Raw genomic sequence first — 22,211 nt, 5'->3', positions numbered from 1 at the left:
ACTGTGCCCAATTTAATGAAGATCGCCGGACTATCCTAGTGCCTTGAAAAGACTCGATGACCGGCCATTTAATCAAGCAAAGATCTTGGGAGCCTGGTCGCACAGCACATCAGAACAGAAAGCCACACGAGCCCTCCTGACATACTTGTCAGCAACTTTATTGAGGGACCACCTGTGAAACTCGGCATTGTGTGTGTGATGTGACATGTGTCTATCTTTCTCTCTCTCTTTTACTCCCCTCTCCCCCTCCCTATGTGTAGGCTAGCAAACTGGACGCATAGTCTAGTTAACCTCCCTATCTTTCCAACATTCCTTCTCTCTCTCTTGCGCAAAGGCATGAGGCAGACGATGGCATGCGGAGCCACACGATTGTTCCAGGCGCGTATGACGATGGGGATAAGCGTCGATCATGGGAGTGCTTCTGGAGAGCCTGATCGTGCGTAGTAAGCGCACGTGCGAGCTGCCGACGTTCTTCGGAAAATGTGGCGGCTTCAGCCAAAGTCATCGATTCTGAAGGGTATGGGCGGTACAGAAGGATTGTGTCCAAAACGATGAATGTTCGCGACCATAATGAAGAAAGAACGGGGAGAATCCAGTTGTAGATTGCATTGCGCTGTTGTAAGTGTATAAGTAACGAATGCCAGTATGCGGTCCCAGTTTGTATGGCTATCGGAAACATACAAGGAGAGCACGTTACCCTGCGTGCGAATAAATCGCTCGGGCATCCCGTTGGTTTGGGGATGATATGCGGTGGTTGTTCGATGCATGATGTTGCATTGGCGTAGGAGGTCTTCTACAGCTTCTGACAAGTAGAAATGCACACGGTCACTGAGAAGCTCTCTGGGTGCATCATGCCGAAAGACGAGGCTGTACAAAATAAACAAGCCGACTTCACGCACAGTGGCCTCGGGAAGCACCGTAGTTTCGGCGTAACGCGTAAGGCAGTCCCCGGCTACAATGACCCAGCGGTTTCCATTTGGTGGGTATGGTAGGGGACCGTACAAGTCAATTCCGATGCGGCCGAAAGGACAAGAAAAACATGGCATTGGCTGGAGTGGCCCTGTGGTTTTGCGAGGGGAGCTCTTCCGGCATTGGCAGTAGGTACATGAATGGACGTATTGCCTAACAAAGCAGTACATTCCGTGCCAGTATTATCGAATTCGTACGCGAGCATACGTCTTCACTACACCTGCGTGGGCGCTTTGTAGATCCGTGAGAAAGGAGGCACAGACGTCAGAACGTAAGTGGCGAGGTATCACCAGCAACCATTTACGGCCATCAGATAAATAGTTTCGCCGGTACAGAAGACCGTCATGGATTGTAAAATGGCGAGCTGTTGGTCGAAGTAAACAATTGTCGGTACGCGGAGACGTCTGAGACAGATACTCTAAGAGGGACGCTATCTATAGATCCTGGTGTTGCTCAGCAGACATGTCGACATGTTCAAGTGAAGAACATTTGCAGCGGGAAACGGACGCTGTAACATAATTGTGGGGAAGTGGCAAGCGAGAAAGAGCGTCAGTGTCCGAATGCTTGCAGCCTGACCGATAAATTACACGAATGTCTTAATCTTGGAGACGTAGTGCCAGCGAGCTACGCGACCACATAGGTCTTTTAATGACGACAACGAACACAATGCGTGGTTGTCAGTCACGACGTCAAGGGGGCGTCCATATACGTAAGGTCAGAATTTCGTGATTTCTCAAACAGTGGCAAGGCATTCTTTCTCGGTGACTGAATAGTTCTTTTCCGCTTTAGTAAGGGTGCGACTAGCGTAGAATACAACATACTCATCGAAGCCAGATTTACGCTTAGCAAGAATAGCGCCGAGACTTACTCCACTAGCGTCCGTATGGTTTTCGGTTGGAGCGTCTAGATGAAAGTGGCGTAGGATAGGCGGTGATGTCAGAAGATGCCGTAACGAGGAGAATGCTTCATCGCATACTGGGGACCACGCCGAGGTGTCTTGGTTGTCGGCAAAAAGCTGCGTCAGGGATGCGATTATATTGGCGAAATTGCGCACAAAACGGCGAAAGTATGAGCAGAGGTCGATGAAGCTGCGGAACTCTTTTAGTGTAGCCGGCCTGGGAAAGTCGGCGACAGCGCTACGCTTGCCTCGATCAGGACGGACACCATGCTTGCTAACAACATGCTCTAAGATAGTAAACTGGCGGCCAGCGAAGGGGCATATCTTCAAATTCAGCTGCAGTCCAGCGTCCGAAAGACAAGCCAGGACGCTTGCGAGGCGGCTGAGGTGAGAGTCGAAGTCCTTCGAGAAAACGACAACGTCATCCAAATAGCACAGGCATGTGTTTCATTTAAAGCCTCTAAGGTTGTTGTCCATGAGACGCTGGAAGGTGGCAGGCGCATTAAGGAGGCCGAATGGCAGCACGTTAAATCCGTACAATCTGTCAGATGTTACAAACGCAGTCTTGGGGCGGTCGGCTTCATACATAGAAACCTACCAGTAGCCCGATCGAAGGTCTAAAGAAGAAAAGAACTCTGCTCCTTGCAGGCAATCGAGGGTGCCATTAATTCTTGGCAGCGAATAAACATCTTTTCTCGTGATTTTCTTAAGATGCCTGTAATCAACGCAAAATCTCATGCTACCATGCTTTTTTTTCGCCAGTACAACCGGATAGCCCAAGGGCTGTTCGAAGGTTGCATTACGCCACGTCAAAGCATATCATTCACCTGATCATCAATGGCACAGCTTCAGCGTGAGAAACTCGATATGGGCGCTGGTGCAAAGGTGCATGGCTACCGGTGTCGATTTTGTGAACGATGGCAGACATGCGACTCAAAGAAGGTTGGATATGGTCAAATGACATCTTGAAGCGATCTAGTAGAGCCAGGAGTTGGGTGCATGAGCAGCGGGATGTTTAGTGTCAATCGATGGGAAAAAAGCCTCCGGAGATGAAGTGAGAGTGGTATTCGAGGTAATGGTGCTTAAGTGAAATAATGGCAAGTCATCAGGTCGAAACAGAATCAATTTTCTCAAGGTGACCGAGGAGTTCACCACGGAATAAATGACTGGGAAAGGAAGCGAGTTCGTTATATAAATGGAGCCATAGGAGTTTTTTACGGTGACAACTGCGAACGGGAGAAGGGAGCTTTTGCGAGAGCCAAAGGCGTCGGAGGGGTAAAAGAGGGCGGCGACAGAGGGCGCGTCATCGCAGAAGAGTGGCACAAGAACACAGAATAGAGGAGGGTTGTGAGTGTCCACGGCAAGGGTGACTCGGGAAGATAGCGGCTTGAAAGGTCTTTCAGACGTCAACGCTTCACACAGGGCCAGTTCAGGCATCGTCTACAACTCTAGTTTGGCCCGCGCACAGTGAACGACGGCATGATGAGCGCAGAGGAAGACCCAGCCTAAGATGATTTCATGCGAACATGGGGAAAACACAACGAATTCGACTACATACAAAGTATTTGGGATGACCAGTCGAGCTGTGCACGCCGCAGAAGGTTGAACGTGATGCGCAGTGGCCGTGCGGAGAGAGACATCGAAAAGTGGTAGTGTGAGCTTCTTCAGCTCTTGGCGCAGTTCACCACTTAGCACAGACATGGCAGCACCAGTATCAACGAGCGCTCTCACCGGTAATCCATCAATATGCACAGTTATTTCATTAGCAGGTAGAAACGGAGGCCTTGAAAGTTTAGATATGTGCGAAGCTCTTGCCTCGGGGACTGCGATGGTCAGTTTTCCATCTGGGAGGGTGGTGATCGAGGAAGCTTCGGAGGAATAGAACGGTGCCGTGGTGAGGGCGACCGATTCCTGTCGAAGCAGCGGCGACGTGGTGGCAACTGATACGACGTGGGGTTGAACAACGACAGCTGTGGTGGCTCTGGACGATAGCCGTAAGTCGCCTCACCAGCAGTTGGGTTATAATCCCGACAGTGGCAGTAGCGCGCTACAAGATCGGGAATATGACAGAAATAGCAAATTGGCCTGCTGTCCGGACTGCGCCAAGGGTTAGTTGATGGTGGTGCGGGTTGGCGAACAGGAGGTGGGTGGGTACGAATAGGGGAACTTGCTGCGTAGATGGGACGGGGCTGTCTAGCAAGATCTGTGGCGTTTAGTAGCAATGGTGGCGATCTTTTGGCGGCCTCAGTTTAGGTGAGAGGGGCGGACATAGGCAAAAGATGGTATGTGGAAGACAGGGCATCAGAAACTTGCTATTCAATTCTCTTGCGGAACGTTGGGGTCAGCGTGTGTGTACTGGCCGGAACGCAGGGCACAAGAGACAATGGCGCGCCACTTCTGCTCGGAAGAACTGCTGGATTCGCTGCATTAACGTGCTTTGTTCAGATGAAACTGCACCGAAGCTTAACGCAGATGTAGAGCTCGTGTCGAGGTTTGGACATGTAGTAGAAATGCGCTCTCTCCGCGGCTAGTTGAAACTCTGACAGTGCTGAATAAGCGGGGTGACGGTTTGCGGGTTTTTTGCAACGAGCATGTGGAAGGCGTCGTCCTTGATACCTTTCATGATGTGCGGTATTTTGCCAGTGTCAGACATGTGGCAATCGATATACCCTCAATATACGAGGTAAAGGTCTCGTCAGAGCGCTGTGCGCGGCCGCGCAAGCGCTGGTCGGCGCGGAGCTTGGGAAGAGCGGGTCAGCCAAAAGCTTCTGCAAAGCGCGTCTTCAAGGTTGAGCTAGAGGGTGTTGCCACTTTGCGGTTGTTAAACCACAATTCTGCCACACCCGCGCGATAAAAAAGAAAATAAGTGAGCTTGTCTGTGTCATCCCACTTATTGTATGCGCTTACAACTTAATTCTGGGACAGCTAGTTTTCGGTGTTTCCTTCGTTTTTCACGTTGAAAATCAGTTGATCTCGCTGTCGTGGCATTCCAGAACATGTTACAGATGGGATAATGACCTCAGGTGGCTGGGTCATGCCATCAGGCGTTTGCGAAGTGGGGGGTTGAGGTAGAGGCCGGGAACGGAGTTCCAGTTTGAGACAACCAGCACTCTCCACCAAATGTAACAGTACTGTTGGACGCTACACCGGGTTGAGGCAACCGTTTAATGGGCCGGACAGCAGCGAGACAGCAGCCAGTGGTTTCAGCAGCAGCTGCAGCAGCATGAGCCTCCACCACAACAAACGCCTTCGTCGTCTCTAGCAAGGCCGCATTTGTCACTACAATATATATATATATATATATATATATATATATATATATATATATATATATATATATATATATATATATATATATTCTAATAGGCGAGACACACAGGACAACCGTTCGTCGGGGAAGCTGTTCTATTCTGCCTCTTCCTCCTCGCTTTTCAGCCCATCGCCCACACCTGCCGCGCCACTCTTCATTACATTCGGCCACACTGCGGAACTGACAACAAAAAAAAATACAGTTCATTGCACCAGCAGCGGTCCGACTGCTTTTTTCAAGTGCGACACATGCACGGCAAAGTTGTTTCTTGTGCGTTTATCCAGAGTGAAGTTCACATCTGAGGTGTTCACGCGCCAAGTATTTTCTCCTACACACTGAGTAATTATGAATGGCCCGTCGAACTTAGGGAGTAGCTTCTTGCCAGGCCCGCTGGTGCCACTTTGCACCCAGACCTCGTCACCGATGTTGTAAGCAGGAGCGGGTCTACGGCGTCTGTCATGGTGGCGCTTTTGATTTTCTTGTGCGTGGGTGGCTTTCTTGATCGCCTCAGTTCGGATCTTCTGATAGGCCGCTTTGCGATCGTTGGCACGTGGAATTATAATGGGAGCATCCATACTGAGGACCGCTTTCAGCTGTGGTAGTTTCCCATAAACAATTTCTTAGGGCGTTTCCCTGTAGACGTCTGCCGTGCCGTGTTAATCGCAAAAGCGGCTGGCGGAAGGTGGACGTCCCAGTCGCCCTCTCCTCTTTTCCCTGCCTTCGTATATGGAGCGAGTCGTGCCTGGATGCTTTGGTTGGTTCTCTCAGTAAGGCCGTTTGCTTGAGGATGAAACGCGGATGCGAAGTGGTGCTGCACGCCTGCCGTGCAAAGGTACTTTTTCAGTTCCCCGCTACAAAACGTTGTAGCCCGATCAGATATTAACTTGTTTGGTAAGCCATGTCTCCATTCTAATTGGTGCTTGAGGAAGTCGATTAGGTAAGTGGATGCAAGAGATGACATGGCCTCCATTTCCACGTATTTTGACAGGTAGTCTACTGCTACAATGACGTAACGATTTCCCGCAGTGGTGGTGGGTAGAGGTTCCATGTATTCAATGCCAATCGTGTGGAAAATTGTTTCGGGTATCTGTATTGGTGTTAGTAATCCAGGTTGACACCAAGGCAGTCGCTTAAACTGCTGGCAAATTTTGCAACTAGCGACATAAGAACGGACGCTACTTTGCATCTTCGGCCACCAAAAACGTTGTTGTAGTTTCCGGAGTGTGGCTCGTTGGCCGGTGTGTCCGCCTTCTGGGGAGTCGTGAATGGCTCGCAGCATTTCTGACCTGTGGAACTTCGGGATCACCAAGAGGTAACGTTCTTCGGATCGTTCCGCTCGCCAGTGACGCCGGTACAATGCGGCATTGCGCATCGAAAAAGTTCTGCGATTTCCATTGTCAGTGATAGATGCAATAATGGATGCCAAATATTTATCCTCCTGTTGGGCTTGGGATATATCCATCTGGGCGAAAAAAATGTGGGTTTGCCTGGTTTGTTGCGCGCAGTCAAGGGGGTTCCGTCAGAGTGCATCGCCGACGACGTTTAGCCCTCCGGCGCGGTGGCACGCGTAAAAACCGTATTCTTGCAGCGTGATTATCCACCGGGCAAATTTGTGCTTAAGTTGCTGCTTGGAGAACATCCATGCTATAGCAGCATTATCAGTCACAACAGTGAATTCACGCCCGAAAAGGTAATGTCGAAACTTATCGTCGACGCTCCATACCACTGCAAGACATTCAAGCTCGTTGGATTGATAGTTGCGCTCGGTGTCTGAAAGTTTTCGGCTGGCATAAGCGACCACGTGTTCCTTGCCATCTGGATCACGCTGCACTAACACAGCTCCTAGGCCGACTTGGCTGGCATCAGTATGCACTTCGGTGGACCAGTCTTCATTGAAGTGACTTAGTATGGGGCAACAAGTGAGCTTTTGTTTTATAGCTGGAAAAGCATTTTCTTGTGAGACGCCTCATTCAAACCGCGCGTCTTTTTAAAGAAGACCACTCAAGGGAGCTGCGATCGAAGCGAAGTGGGGAATAAACCTTCGCAAATACGACGCCATACCCAGAAATGACTGAACCTGCTTCAAGCAGGTTGGTGTGGGATACTGCGACACGGCAGCTATTCGCTCCTGGAGTGGCTGAATGCCGACAGGAGATATATTAAGTCCCAGGTACGAAATCTTGGACACCCCAAACTGGCATTTCTTTTTGTTCAAACGATACCCTGCTGCATAGAGTCTGTGTAGTACTTCGTCCAAATTGCGAAGGTGTTCATCCTCCGTCCTGCCAACGGCCAGGATACCGTCTAAGTACACCACACAGGCTTGGTTTTTCAATGGTCCGAGCACTGAATTCAACGCACGCTGAAAAGTGCTAAGAGCCGTTCTTAGTCCAAACGGCATGCGGTTGAATTCACACAAACCGAAAGGTGTGCAAAAGGCCGTTTTACATCGATCTTCCTCCGCGACGTTAATCTGCCAGTAACCTGCGCGTAAATCAAGCGACGAAAAGAACTTGCAGTGACGTACTGTATCGACAGCGTCATCAATGCTGGGTAAAGGGTAGGAGTCAGGCATTGTGCACTTATTTAGCTGCCTGTAGTCCACGCAGAAGCATAGTGATCCGTTTTTCTTGCGAACAAGGACGACTGGCGCTGCCCACGGACTTGATGACGGCCTAATAATGCCCGCGGCAAGCATTTCATCTACTTGTTCTGCGATCACTGCCCGTTCTCGTTCCGCGTATAGTAGCAGTGGTACGCATATTGGCGGATGATCTCCCGTTGGTATGCGATGGAGCAGCAAATTATAGCCTGACAGTTCTGCTGTATTGCTAGCGAATACTGGCTGATGGCGAGTCAATATAGAAGATAAGGTAGGCGGAGTGGATGGCTCACCTGTCGGTGGTGGCAGGGTTGTGGCGGTAGTCCCAGCTGTCGAAGAACGGAGCTCGACGTGGCCGCGATGTATGGTGAGCTCAATGTCATCAGATAGCAAGAAGTCAGCACCAAGAATCATTTCGGCAGGGAGGTCTTCAAAGACGGAAACGGCTGGAAGAACTTCAGTGTCCGCTGCCGTCCGGACTAAAATGTCGAGCATTCCGTCTGGCATAGCACTTCCTCGAAGTCCGCAGAGGGGAGGTTCCGTCCACAGTCGGATAGTGTCCGGAGAATGACGTCGGTGTAGCGCCATTTGTTCCGCACCGTATCCACGAGAGCAGATAGGTCACCTATTCCCTCAACATGAATGGACATCCGGGGAGTTGGACAAGCTTGGTAGTGGATTCGGGTCTGGAAAGGTTGGGGACACTACTTGGCGTTGTGGCCAATGCGACCGCACTTGAAGCATTCGTGTCGTGTGGAGCGTAAGCCGAACAGACAGTCGGTAATGTGTCCAAGCTAAGCCGACGATGAGAGTTTTGCTGAAGTTCAGCTGCCTTTTGAGCGAAAATCTGGGGTGACGCTTCAGATGACTGGAAAAATAGGATGGCAGCATGGGTAGGGTCAGCCAAGCCATCAACGACATACTGGCGGACAGCCTGAGAGATCCATGTAATGCCACATTTGTCGAGAAGCCCGAGCTTATTGTAGACGTATTTACGGGCATCTTCCGATGGAGCCTGCCGACGCAATCGCATGCGCATGAAATGGTCGTTGTATGCGGATGGAAGTGGTGGGAAGGCCGTGACGAAGGCTGTAGTGCAGTCACTCCAGGATTTGCACTTGCAGCCATCGTATTTATGCCACGCTTTGGCGGACTCGCGCAGTCGGCTTACGGCTAGTGATAGCGTCACGTCGTCAGTACATGCATGTCGGCGGACCAACGAATGCATTTCATCGAGCCAGATGGTTGGTCTTGATCAACGCCAGTAAAGTCAGGAATTTCTGCGATAGACGGAGGAGGCAACGTGATGCGTGCACAGGCTGCTGAGAAGGCGACGGTGGCGTCTGCAAGACGCTGGCTCGAAGTAGCGATGGCCTGCAGAACCGTGCAGAGATCGCTGGCGGCTACAGGCAAGGAATTACGCCTGTCTTCTGGCGACGGCACCGACGTTACTCCAGGGATGGTACCTGAGGCGAAGTCCAAGGGAGCGTGTACGGCGTCACTGGGCAAGGAGGCGGTTTGCGAAGCCAAGTCAGTGGAGTCACCTTTTGATTTGGCAAGGACACCTGCAGGCAGCGCGCTGGCTTCGGTACCCGCGGTGGCCAGGTCGAATGCCATGGCCACGGTAGAAGGAGCTGCGGGCTGCTGGAGAGTGCGGCCGCTTCATAAGACGGTTTCTTCACGCGGGTCGTCGCAAACAGGTTCATTGAACGGCTGCGCCATTGTAACGGAGAGAAAAGAGACAACACCCGATCCTGGGCCAGCTGTTCTTATTCTGTCTCTTCTTCCTCGCTTTCTAGCCCATGGCCCACAGCTGCCACGCCGCTCTTCGTTAATATATATATACATATATATATATATATGTGTGTGTGTGTGTGTGTGTGTATACGTATCCACATATATGTGTGTATATTTATGTGTATGTGTATGTTTGTACACGCAATTTTTATGCATAGCGTTGTCGTCATATGTATAGTATTTTGTATTCTGTCATATTTTGCATTGTACTTCGGCAATTGTGCCGAAAGAAACCACTTACGCATATTAGTCTCGGTACACAGCATTATTGTACGCGCACCTTCCGACTTGTACTGCGCCAAACATCTCATGGCCTATGTTCATTGCCTATATGTTCATGGCCTATGTTTCTTCACCCATGTCCACGTTGCTTGCCATGTATTAGAGAGGCTCGGGTTTTCCTCAAGTGACAAAACGAAACTTTTATTCCGAGCCTGCCCTCATCCTTGGGATGAAATAAATTGAATTGAATTGAATTAAATCACTACCCCAAATTATGTTGTGTGCAATAAAGTCCCCACATACAAATGTATATGAGTTTGAGTTCGAATTTGAGTTTAGTTTATTAACCACGTATAGTTGTACAGTAAATGGCCGGGACAGAGGAAAAAAGCTGTGTAAAACAGCTTGACGAGGCCCCCTAACCCAATGGCAACTGTGGCAACAAAAACGGCAAAATCAAATTAAACACAATACAGTTTAAACCAGCAATGCATACGCTTTGCATCAGAACAAAAAATTTAAACAAACTGTACTAACCAAAAAACACACATGCTATACATCGAAAGAAGTAATCAAACAAAAATAATATTACACACAAATTATAAAGCATATTTAAAACAAAAATAAAGAGAGCATACATTTTCATAATAATTGCTAATTTATTTAGTATATTCGGCAAGCAATAACTCAATGCCTGAAAGCCATAATTCGTGCGCGGTCTCGCCACATGCCAATATTCAAAGTGTCGGTTTAGGTGCGTTGAAGGCTTTAATCGCAAGTTAGCTAAACTACATATATAGCCGCGACCTTTTATGGTATCAGATCTAAAAGAGACTGTTAAAGAATATTTGTAGAGCAGGTTTAATTTGATTATTTTGTATTCATCAAATAATTGTGAAGTATTGGAGTTGAAAGGAAGGCTAGCAACAGATCCTAGCGCCTTTTTTTGTAAGATAAGATTACTGATAGATTGCATTGTTTCATTACGCCAAACTAGGTTGCAGTAACTCAGATGGGATGTAAAAAGCGCATTAAATATCATAAGTTTTGATGAACGGGCAATAAACCCTGACATTTTCTCAGGACACCCCAGACTTCGCAAAGCTTATTGTAAAAAAATTCCGTATGATAATTCCGTTTCATGTGTTCCTGGAAACCATGCCCAAACACTTCGCGGTGGAAGAAAATTCGATTATGCTGCTATTTAACATGAGATTGTAGGGTTCAGTGGTTTCATTGAGTGGAGATTTGGCACAAAAAAGAAAAGCTTTTGTTTTGAGACAATTTATAAGTAAAGAATTTTCAAGGGTCCAGCTGTATATAATTTGTAACGTTGAGGTAACTGTATTTACTAGATGACTAACTTTCGTGCCTGAAAAAAATAAGCTTGTATCGTTTGCGTCAATTACGTATTGGGCTGGTGGGTCAACATTTAAATATTGTTTATACATAGGATGAACAAAAGGGTACTCAATATGCTGCCTTGGTGAACACTATCTTTACCAGTTTGCACGGACGAAATTTTCCTGTTCATAGATACACACTAGTGTCTGTCGCTTAGGTAACTTTCGATCAGATTTAAGGCTACACCACTAATTCCTTAACACCACAGTTTTCCTAATAATGTCTTGTGGTTTATTTTGTCGAATGCTTTCTGTATGTCTAAAAATATGCCAAGTGTGAACTTTTTGGCCTCAATATTTTTGAGAATCAATTACTTTTGAAACAATAGGGCTCTTTCGGGTAAGTAGCCTGAACTAAAACCAAATTGTGATTGAGTTATAACGGATTGTTTTTAAAAAATTCAACCATCTAGTATGAATAATTTTTAAGGTCCTTTGAAAAAAAGCGGGAGAATTGAAATCGGCCTGTAATTTGTTAAAGTGTTTTGTCTCTACCTTTGTGGATCACCGTCAGCTTAGCATCCTTCATATACTGTGGGAAAATGTTGCTTTTTAAGGAAACGTTGTAAAGTGTGTCAGGCGTGGACTAAGTAGATTCATAACAAGTTTTATCGCTTTTATATTCAGGCCATTTAAATCCTCACTCTTAGATAAAGCACTTAAACACTCGTATTACCTCATCGTCATCTGTCGAACAAAAAAATATTGATTCCTTGAGTGGTGCTGGTAAGTACTCAAAAGCACTTGTTTGGTGCGAGCTTTTAGTTATATATGTGAAGTATTCATTAAATTTATCCGCTGACCCTTTCCCCTAATTAACCTCATTGTCAATTACAATTTTTAAACAATTTGTAGCTCTACCTCGAGAAATGATAGAGTTTAACTTATTCCAGATTTCTTTGCTGTCAGAGATGCCTTAAAACATACAATGATAATAATTTCTTTTTGCCTGCCATTGAACTTTAGTAACTAAATTACTGTATTTTTTGAAAGTCTTCATATCATCTGATTTTCGGGTAACTAGAAATACGTTAAATACTTTATATTTTTGCTTCATTATTTTTAGTAACTCAGAAGTCATACAAGGTTTGCGAGCACGCTTTGGCTTTTTCAAAGCCCTAAGAGGAAAACATTTATTATAAAGTGAAATGAACGTTTGCATGAAATAGTCATAAGCTGAATCAGCCGTGGACAAGGAAAACAACTTGTCCGAATTTGTTCGCTCAATTTCAACCCGAAAGTTCGAAAGAAATTTTGAATTCACTGGTCGATATATTATACTAGAAACGGACTGTCTGGGCTGATAACGGAATTGGGGCGCAATGAAATATACAAAGAGGTGGTTACTAATGACGGTAGACATAGTGCCTGAAAGTATGGATACTAAGGAAAAGTTTGGTATGAACAGGTCTAATAATGTTGCACTCGATTGAGTAATACGAGTAGGAGTGACATTGACATTTGATGAAAAGTGAGAGTCAAGAAGTGTGGAAAATATTTTTGTTTTTTTTGTGTTTCTGACATATCAACATTCAGGTCACCTCCCAATACAATGCTATAGTTATGCTCATTTATGAAAGCAAACATCTGATCCAAGAACTGCATAAAGTTGTTACTATTAGGATCGGGAGGTCTGTACACGGTCACAAATACACAGTTGTCCACTTTAACAGATACAATTTCACAATTTTCCAAGCATTGACACCATTCATTTAACCGTTCGTATGTCATTTATAGTTTAAGGTACATACGTACACCAACTCCAGCTCTTGTTTTTCTATTTAAGTACACTGTATTGTAACCTTCGAAAGTGATAACATCCAAGCCATCACGATACCACGTTTCTGTAAGGAATATTTCGGAAACCCTAAATTTTAAGTGATAAAGAAGAGCAAAGAGGTCGTCGTCTTTACAACGTGCGGAATGCATAATATTATGAAGTACAGCTAGGGGTGACCCGCCCAGATTTTCAAAAAGTGTTTACTTGACAGGGAGTAGAAGACTTTATATTAGTGTTAATTTGCAGGCGATAGAGATAAATACATATAAACAGGCAATAATGTTACCGAGTATAACAAAGTAGCAGCTCCTGAATATGATGCATAAGTAAAAGTAAATAAAGTAAGTAGTAATGATGGTTTGTGAATTTATGCAAAAGCACACTTCGGTTCCACAACTTTTGATAACCAAACATAGATAACAAACAAGTGATGCATATTAATTAGAGCAATAGCAATATTCAAGCTTGCAACAATATTACCGGTATAAAACAAATATTCTGTTGTGTAGTACCAATTAAAAATAGAGACAGTGATTACACAAGATGCCATGTAGCATGCAAAAACTGTATAAAAAGGCATTGGGATTACATTTTCCCGTTTAGCAAAAAGTAAAGGATCGAAAGAAATATAGCATACAGAATCACAACTAAGAAGACGATTATGACGATTTGTTACACTACCCGCACCAAGTCCTCCTCACAGGTTATGTACAGAACTGCTGTGTTCTCTGACTTCCACATCAGAATCTTTCCCTGTGACACCCAGATGAATATTATTTCTTTTTTTGTCCCCTCTTGCCTCGCTTTAGCTAACAGAATTTGATTTTCACGGCAGAGGTGCTCATATACGTATAATAAGCCATCTATGTCGAACCCGAAATCTCTTGCATTCAGTTTTCTTTTCTTGCCGCCGAAAGCATTCTGTTTCTGGCGGCTCTCGAGCGAAACCTCACAATAACACGTGGCTTACTCTTGTCTTTATATATGAATTAGAAATATTATTGATATTTGCTAGCTCTTTCAATGAAATGCCTCTTGGTGGTTGTAGGTAAAAATTGATCACTGTTATGTACTGTTCCCCAAAAGATACTTTGCAAGCGACGAATTCCGGGATGAACGAATCACTTGAGCGGACTTCGTGAGAAGGTAGGTCTTTTCTGACACAGATGCACTCTGCTATGACCACTTCGACAAGATGACTTATACATCACCTAGTTAGAGAGGTGGAAATCATCATTCATTCCTGCGTCTTGGATGCAAAGTATTGGAAAGTTATATTGCGAAAGGAGTTTACGAAAATCAGCACACTTCCTTCGAAGACTGTTGGCGTTCCACTTGTGTATGGAGACATTTTTATAGCGCCTATTTATATGTTACTTGTCGCTGGTTTGACCCGGATTGTGTACACAATAGTGCTTCCACGGGCGGCAGGGCTTTTACTTCTGGCAGGTCTTTTGCTTCCGGTAGAGCAGACAGGATTGCCTTAGTGCTGTGAAAAGCATTGGTAGAATCACTTGCACAACCGATGCAGAGGCACGGTTCCTATTGAATGGTTCAGTTTCTGAGGCCTGTTCAGAACGACGTGATGGTTTGATGTTGTAGCTGGGGCGAACACTGGTGCCATCGGTTTTGCTACTTTCCGGCTTAAGTCGCATGGGTGTTCGCAGCTTTGACGCGTAGGTTGGGGCACTTGAATGCACCTCTCAAGAGTGATCATTCGGGTGTGCTCTTGCGGTTCTCTCGGTGTGTTTGTCGGCTGTTATTGCGGTGGTGTGCGCTGAGGTAGATTACGAACAGAATGAACAATCTCAAGGTTTAGAGAGGGTCGATTGGGGCGTGTTTTTTTTTCCATGGATAAGCTGATGCCGACGCATTTTTGCAGCAGATTTACTTTGTGGGCAGTCTGAATATGAGGCACCGTGATTGCCTGCACTGTGATTACCTGCTCCGTGATACCTGCACACTTAGACTGAAGAACTGACTTGCACTCTTCATGGTTGTGTTCTGAGCAGATTTTACACCGGCGTGTGTTACGGCAACTTTTCGCCATGTGTCCGAATTGCTGGCCGTTATAGCACAAATGTGCTGGGCCAAATTATTCTTTCACTAGTTGACTGGTGAGTACTAAATAGATTCTTCGTGTAATCGGGCGGTGATCTCAAAAAAGCAGATTCATTCAGTGAAGTGAACGCGAAGTTACTGCTCTATCTTCCTGGCGGTAATATTTCATTTGCCGACGCACCGATATAACCCCAGCATCTCTTAAGTACTCTTAAAGTCGTCCGTCTGAATGTTACAGAGGCACACGCTTTAATTTCCCAACTTTCCGAGTGTATGATTCTGGGATGAAAGGCTTAACTTCCAGGCCGCCTCCATTCGAAAACATCAGCAGACGCTTGGCTGAGGCTAAGGAAGCAACGCTGACACTGAAGCTTCCAACTCTTGTCGTTCTGAATGACTACACTTTTTCTTTAGCAGTGAAGACTACTTCAGCTGACGCTCAATCGGGGTACACTTTCCAGAAACTAGCACCTTAAGCTGTTGGACGAAAGACAACTGAGATACCTTCTGCTCGTTCCTTCTTATACGCAACCAACAGGAATGGTTCATCTTCATCCAAGTCTCCTTCATCACTTAGATAAAAAGGTAATGTTTGATCGTCGAAAATATTCTCTTTTAGGCAAAGCTTCTTCCTGTCAGCTTCATCGTCTTTCATTGCAGTGGGGCTTGCTGGAGCCATTTTGCGGTTGTGAATAAGCGAACGTGCTAACTTTATGATGTTTCGGTGCGCCTGTAAGCCCCAAGGCTTTTCATTGTGTCCAGCAGTATCACCCATGAGGGTTGACGCACTTGGACGAGAATAAGGCTCGTGGCGGTGGCTAGCAACCACTGTAGTGGTCGTGTACTATAGCGAAGTCTTTGATAAAGGAACCTCGTACCTGTAAGTCTTCACCCGACGTCTTGTTGGCACACCGAAATGAAATGGAGGTCAGCGTAATAGCCCCAAAAAGAGCAAAAATTGAACACTACACCAAAACAGTGACCGAACAGAGCCACCTGGCCCACCTTACTAAGCACCACCCATCATCTGCCTAGTGCTTCTCAGAATTATCGCAATGGTGGGAAGAGCTTCGATGATTGTTACGCCTTAGGGCCCACCATAATAAGCACCAACCACCACCTGCTTAGTACGCAGAACAGAAGTGGTTGCACCGTTGTCTACATGAGCTTGCACAGGAATAACTTCAAGACTCACTGACAACATAATAGCTGGGCGAATAGGAAGTATTTTTGACGGTCGACGGGACGCAGTTGTCCCTGCAAAAACTGCAATCATTAGTTTTCCGGAGTTTGTTCGACAGAACGGGAGATGACAGGACAAAGCTGCGATGCGAAGTGGTGGTAGGGCCAATAATAGCGCCGTCTGGAGGAAAAGTAGTCCTGATATTTACAACAGAACAATGGAGGAGATGAAGACCGGTACTGCGTGAACGGGTAGGTGTCTTGACCATAAATATCGGGTGTTTGAAACTGGTCTCGCTCAAACTCAGCATAGCTCCGTCGTTGTTCCTGCTTGTGGTGGCGGCTGTATTGAGAAATGTGGCCTCCGATACCGCAGTAAAAGCAGACAGAACGGAGTGAACGCCCCTAAAGATACGATGATTCAACAGTCATTCCAACGGGCACAGTAGTCAAATGGCCACAAGCAATGTTAGTTGACGCAGATGTCATGGGAGCAGGTAGAATCGAAGTGATCTCCGCATGTATGGGCTTCACAAAATGAGCGCTCTGTGCTGCTGGTGTCGTCCTGCACGCCACATCAGCGTGTGTGGACATTAGGCGTTCTGGCGCAGTGACCAGGGTCTTCAGTGTCGCCATTGCCGCTAATGCCTTCTTAACGAGATTTCGCTGGTCGAACGGTTGGTACTGAGAGAATGCGACACTAGAGTGGAGGCGACAGTCTCCAAGTTCTTCCCGGATGATGGTGCGGATAAATGCTTTTAATTGAGACAGAGGGATAAGGCGAGCATCACTGTCCTAATTAAGACGGTGGGACTGCAACATCTCACTGCGTTGGCACGTCAAAATGATGTCTTCAATCGTAGTGGGATTGCCAATAGCCAAGGCATTGACTGCCATCGGGCTTTAAGGATGTAGGCAACGCGCTACAACCTTATGGGTGAACAAATAAGATTATGAGATTGTAACCATGTAATTTCAAGATTTTGCAGCACCGTAATGGTGACGAGAACTGGGTAATTGCAAATATCTTTCCTTGTTTCAGTGTCTACACTTTCTAATGTACAACTGTGTATTTTTATCTGTCTCAGAAACCGATAATTGGTTGCAAGCCCGACATATCGAAAAGCCACCGCATACACAACTAAAAGCCCCCAAGCGCTGATTCTCAGAACAAAATAGTATTCACTTCAAACGACCATTTCCGTATTTCGCGAACTCTGCCTGGTACCACTTCAAAGCGACAGACAGCGCCTTAAGAAACCTTTTTTTTTTCGCGCCGCCTCCCTGGAGCCTCAGGACGCCGTTTACGGATCCTCATTAGTGAGGGTCTTAAAAAAAATAAAACATCCATTTTTCGTGTCACTGGAGCCCTTGCCTTAGCCATGCCTCATCCACAATAAAGGGAACGCCACCCAGTTACACTGAACGGAATACCTCTAAGAAAATACACTTTGAAGACGCCACTCGCATAGCACAGTGTACCCTGTAACATTCTGCATTTTCTTTCTTGCCTCTTTGTAAATTTTGTTCTTTTTTTCTGTCTTTAGCCGCTCTTTCCCTCTTATTTTTCACACGAAATACTATATATATGAGTGTCAACAGAATGTATCATCCTTCCTGATGAAGGGCAGAATCTGGCCGGAACTGTGGAATAAAACACTTCGGGTTTTACCGAAGGTTCTACTTTACTCATTGCAGCGTGATGACTACTTTGGCCACCATGCCTACCTATATATATATATATATATATATATATATATATATATATATTAAAGAAACAAGTGTATACCTAAGAGCTTGTTTTGCGGTGTTTTTACACAATAAAACTGAGATATAACAGACAATAATGCCAAGGAAAGTATAGGGTAAGATTTTAGACCAAATTATATTGTAAATATGAAGAAAAGTGGGTGAAAAGATAACTTACCGCGGGCAGGATCCCAACCTGTGATCTTCGAATGATGCATTCGATGCTCTATCTCTCTCTCTCTCTCTATATATATATATATATATATATATATATATATATAAAGAGAGAGAGAGAGAGAGATTTGTGCCTCTATTCAATGTAATTTACACTCCACGTCATTTTGTTGTTTTTTGGAAGTTTGACGACGTGTTGTATCTTTTAATGACACGCCCAATTATCTCACAGAATTGATACCCTGGCTCAAACTCTCGATAAAATGCATCTGTGATGAATGTTATTCGCCTTTATAGTTCCGTTTGATGAGCTTGTGATTTTGTTTTTCAAATAAGGAACCTTCATTTACCGGCTTTCGGCGAGCGTAGTCTCCTCCCTCTTAGTTGTGCTAAAAAAATCCATAGAACTAACGCACTTTGGAGCGGACACCTTAAGCAAAAGAAAGCGATAAGAAAAAAAGACAGTCCTTAGGCTCGAGAAACGTTAGGCATTAGCACTAACGACTACGTCCGGAAACAAAGTTCTGGCCGCGAATGAGTTCTGGCCGTGAAATCTCGTTCGCACGACAGCTCGTCCGAACGAGATTTCGAAGTGATTTCCAGTTTACGCTGGTCTCTCTCACATTTGTTCATCAATACCCTCCCACTAGGCAGTAAAGAAAAATGTTTTTTTTTCTTTTGACTATCTCGTTTCGCAATGGCTGTCTCTGTGCGTATTTTACAGTAGGTAACATTTCGCGCCAAGATTTACATGGCTCTGGTTCAGCCATACGCAAAACTAACTTATTATATGTGAAGCCTTCTGTGCACCAATGACGGAATTGGATTTATGCATACTCTGCTTCGAGTAAGTGATCCGCGAACCTTGTACAACGTGAAAACAAAGTGAATGACTTCAAATGAATGACTTGGTTTTAAGGGGAAGTCGACTGATAACGCTAGCTACACCGTGCTCTGTTATTAGGATTGCTGGAAAAGGGTATTCAATGGGCAGTTGTGACAGTGAAAGAGAATCATTCAGTGGAAGTTCGTCAGTGAATACCATGGTGAAGTGTTTGTTGAATTTTTCAGCGGAGTGTTCTACCGATAAGGTGCTGCCGTCTTCCCTCATTAATACTGCTGTTGAGTGGGTGCTTTTGGGGTTCACGATATTCCAAAAAATTTTAGGGTCCATTTTCATGAGGTTAAGTAGCGTTTCGTTAAATAATTTATCTTTCGCTTGAAAAATGATACTGTGTGTTTCAGTTGAAATGTTTTCGTAAGCTTCCCAATCTTGGGGACAGTTCGAGCGACTTGCTTTTCTGTAAACCCTTTTCTTCTTGTTCAGGGCGCGTTTTACGTCTCGCGTGAACCAAGGATCATCTGATCTAGAACTTACCCTACTGAAACGTTCCGTAAGATGCGGAGACCTCACATACGGAATTATTGGAATATGGAAGACGTATGATGCGGACTCCGCATAAGACGTATGATGCGGACTCCGCATCTTATGGAACGACGTATCATGCGGAAATTACTGAAATGTGTGCATGTTACATCTGAATCTAGTGCAAAGCAATATAATGTGTAAATTGAATAGACGTCCACATCTTGAGTACATGCAATACTGTGTACAAATCACAATATTTCTTAAATGTGCATGATGAGGGATTGAATCATCGGCATCTTACTAATTGTCGTGATGCGGAAGCAAAATTACCTTTTAAATAAAATACATTACAAAACTACTAAATTAACATGCTAGCGATCATAAATGGTGGTTACATTGCAACACATTAATGCAGCGTTCTATGCAAGACTTAAAGAACTTATAAAGTTATTATTATCAATAGAGAAGCATTAATATACACATCAGCCGTGATACAATCAATATGTTTTTTATTTGTCTGTATGCTCCAGCTGTGAATAGTGACATTGCAGTGTTGATCGTACACAAATGAGGTGACTGCACCGCAATTTCATGAGCTCCACCTAAGCCACAGGATGGTGGCACAATGTAACAGCAATTTTAGAACGAAATGTTTAAACATAAATAATAATCATAGCACTGTGAAAGTGTGGCGCTGTGTTTATCTCATGAATGCCTTGTGGAGATCGGCGAAATGCTGCTTGAGGCTCCGGCACCACTGTAAATTTCGAAGGTCACTGTGATAGAACTTATGTGTCCTTCATAGGCACCTGGAAATGAAAATATTTGGCACAAATAATGTCAGAGACACATGTTAGCACAATAGTTTACATGCACAAGAAATATAACACACAGAATGAAACTGAAAATTTAAGGCACACAATCCTTCATGTTATGCATATGTGAATAATAGAAGGAATGAGTGTATAAATTAGTTCTGCCACATCAAAAAAAACAGCATGCTTATCACAGTGAAAATAACTAGGTTGTCACGATTTTCAATGGTAGAGATAATCCATAATTATGTCCTTATGAATTTATGATTTAAACGCTTCCTGCACAGTAAAACTTTAGGAACTGCAAGTGAAAGCTCTCAATGTTCATTTAATAAAGTGTGCATGTACATCTGCTGCCTTTATACTATACAGTTTGTGCACAAAATTGGCATCTTGAACAATTTTGAGAGTTAAACCTATGCAATTTATGAAGGTTAAAATCAACATGAAAGCAAGCAGGACCAGGCAGGTGCCATTAAAATTCTGTGCAAGCCAGATAACTATAACCGAACTGCACACATATAGGGGAGCAAGAGTAACAGAAATTCGGCTGCTTACCCGCACGTCGTGGTATCAAACCCCGGCTCCATTTCCGATGGAGGCAGAAATGCTGTAGGCACGTGTGCTCCGATTTGGGTGTACGTTAAAGAACCCCAAGTGGCCGAAGTTTCCAGTGCCCTCCACTACGGCGTCTCTCATAATCATATAGTGGTTTTCGGACGTGAAACCCCACATATAGATCAAGAATAACAGAAATAAACTGCCAACAGAAAAGTTGGGTGCATGTGCTATCTGTAAGTGCTTACACCTTACTACATACAGCATGTTCATTCCATTTTAAATACCGATATTGAAAATAACTGCTCTATTAGGAATGTAAAAGCTAAGGTAGAACTGAACGACTCTACAAAAAGTGACCCTATTATGACATCACGTTTTTCTTATAACAAAATTGACTAAGACTCTCAAATATCATTATGCAAGGAAAAAATCTTCAAAAGAACAATCAAGTTTGAAGTCATAATTATTTATATGGCTACTATGACTATAACCAAGAAATCGACCTCAACATGGCTAATGTTAGTTTTAAGGCCTATGTTCACTAGACAATGAACTATACCACAAAAAGCACAGCGTTCAGGCAAAGCACCACACAAAAAAAGAAAGCAGTCCTTTTTGTTATTACCTACAATGCCTTTAAAATGGTATTTTTACCTCTACTTTCCGCTTTTTATCTAAGTAACTGGTGTGAAACAAGTTAGCTGAAAATGCACTGTGCCTCCAAAACCTGTTGGTTGAATCTGAATTTTTAAAAAATGGTGAAGCTTGCACTAAATTAGGCTCCACAAGCCATGTAGTCATGGCTAAGAGTCATGTAGTGAGACTACATGACTCTTAGGACTACTTTAGTTACTTGTGTTTTGTTTCTGGGCCTAAGCATAAAGACAAGGGTTTAACTGAATTGCTGCTAACAAACAAATGCTATCGAAATTGCCCGAGCGTCAAAGGATGCTCAGCCATTTGTTGTTTTTGCACTGGGCTATTCTACACCAAACATACAAACCATACTGCCTGGCGACCATCACAGATATATAGTTTAAAAATTGATAGTAATTTACTCTTCTGAAAATAGTTATTTGCCGAAATGTTTTGAAGAGAAAAGAGCAGTTGTCAGGTGGGTACCTTCAGAATTTCGCAGAATGTCGTGCGGGTGTTATTTGTGAGAAAAATTTCAAAGTACCGCTTTTTCTTGCCTTATCAAATTTGATCTACTTATTAAGTAAAGATGCTTCCTAAAGTATTTGAAGTCAAGTAACATTAGTGCAATTTTTCTGCTACATAGGCTTTGAAGAATTAAGCCAAACTGTTTATCGTTTGCA

Source organism: Rhipicephalus microplus, chromosome 2 (assembly GCF_043290135.1).
Source record: "Rhipicephalus microplus isolate Deutch F79 chromosome 2, USDA_Rmic, whole genome shotgun sequence".
NCBI classification, from domain to species: domain Eukaryota; kingdom Metazoa; phylum Arthropoda; class Arachnida; order Ixodida; family Ixodidae; genus Rhipicephalus; species Rhipicephalus microplus.
This window is presented reverse-complemented; position numbering follows the sequence as displayed.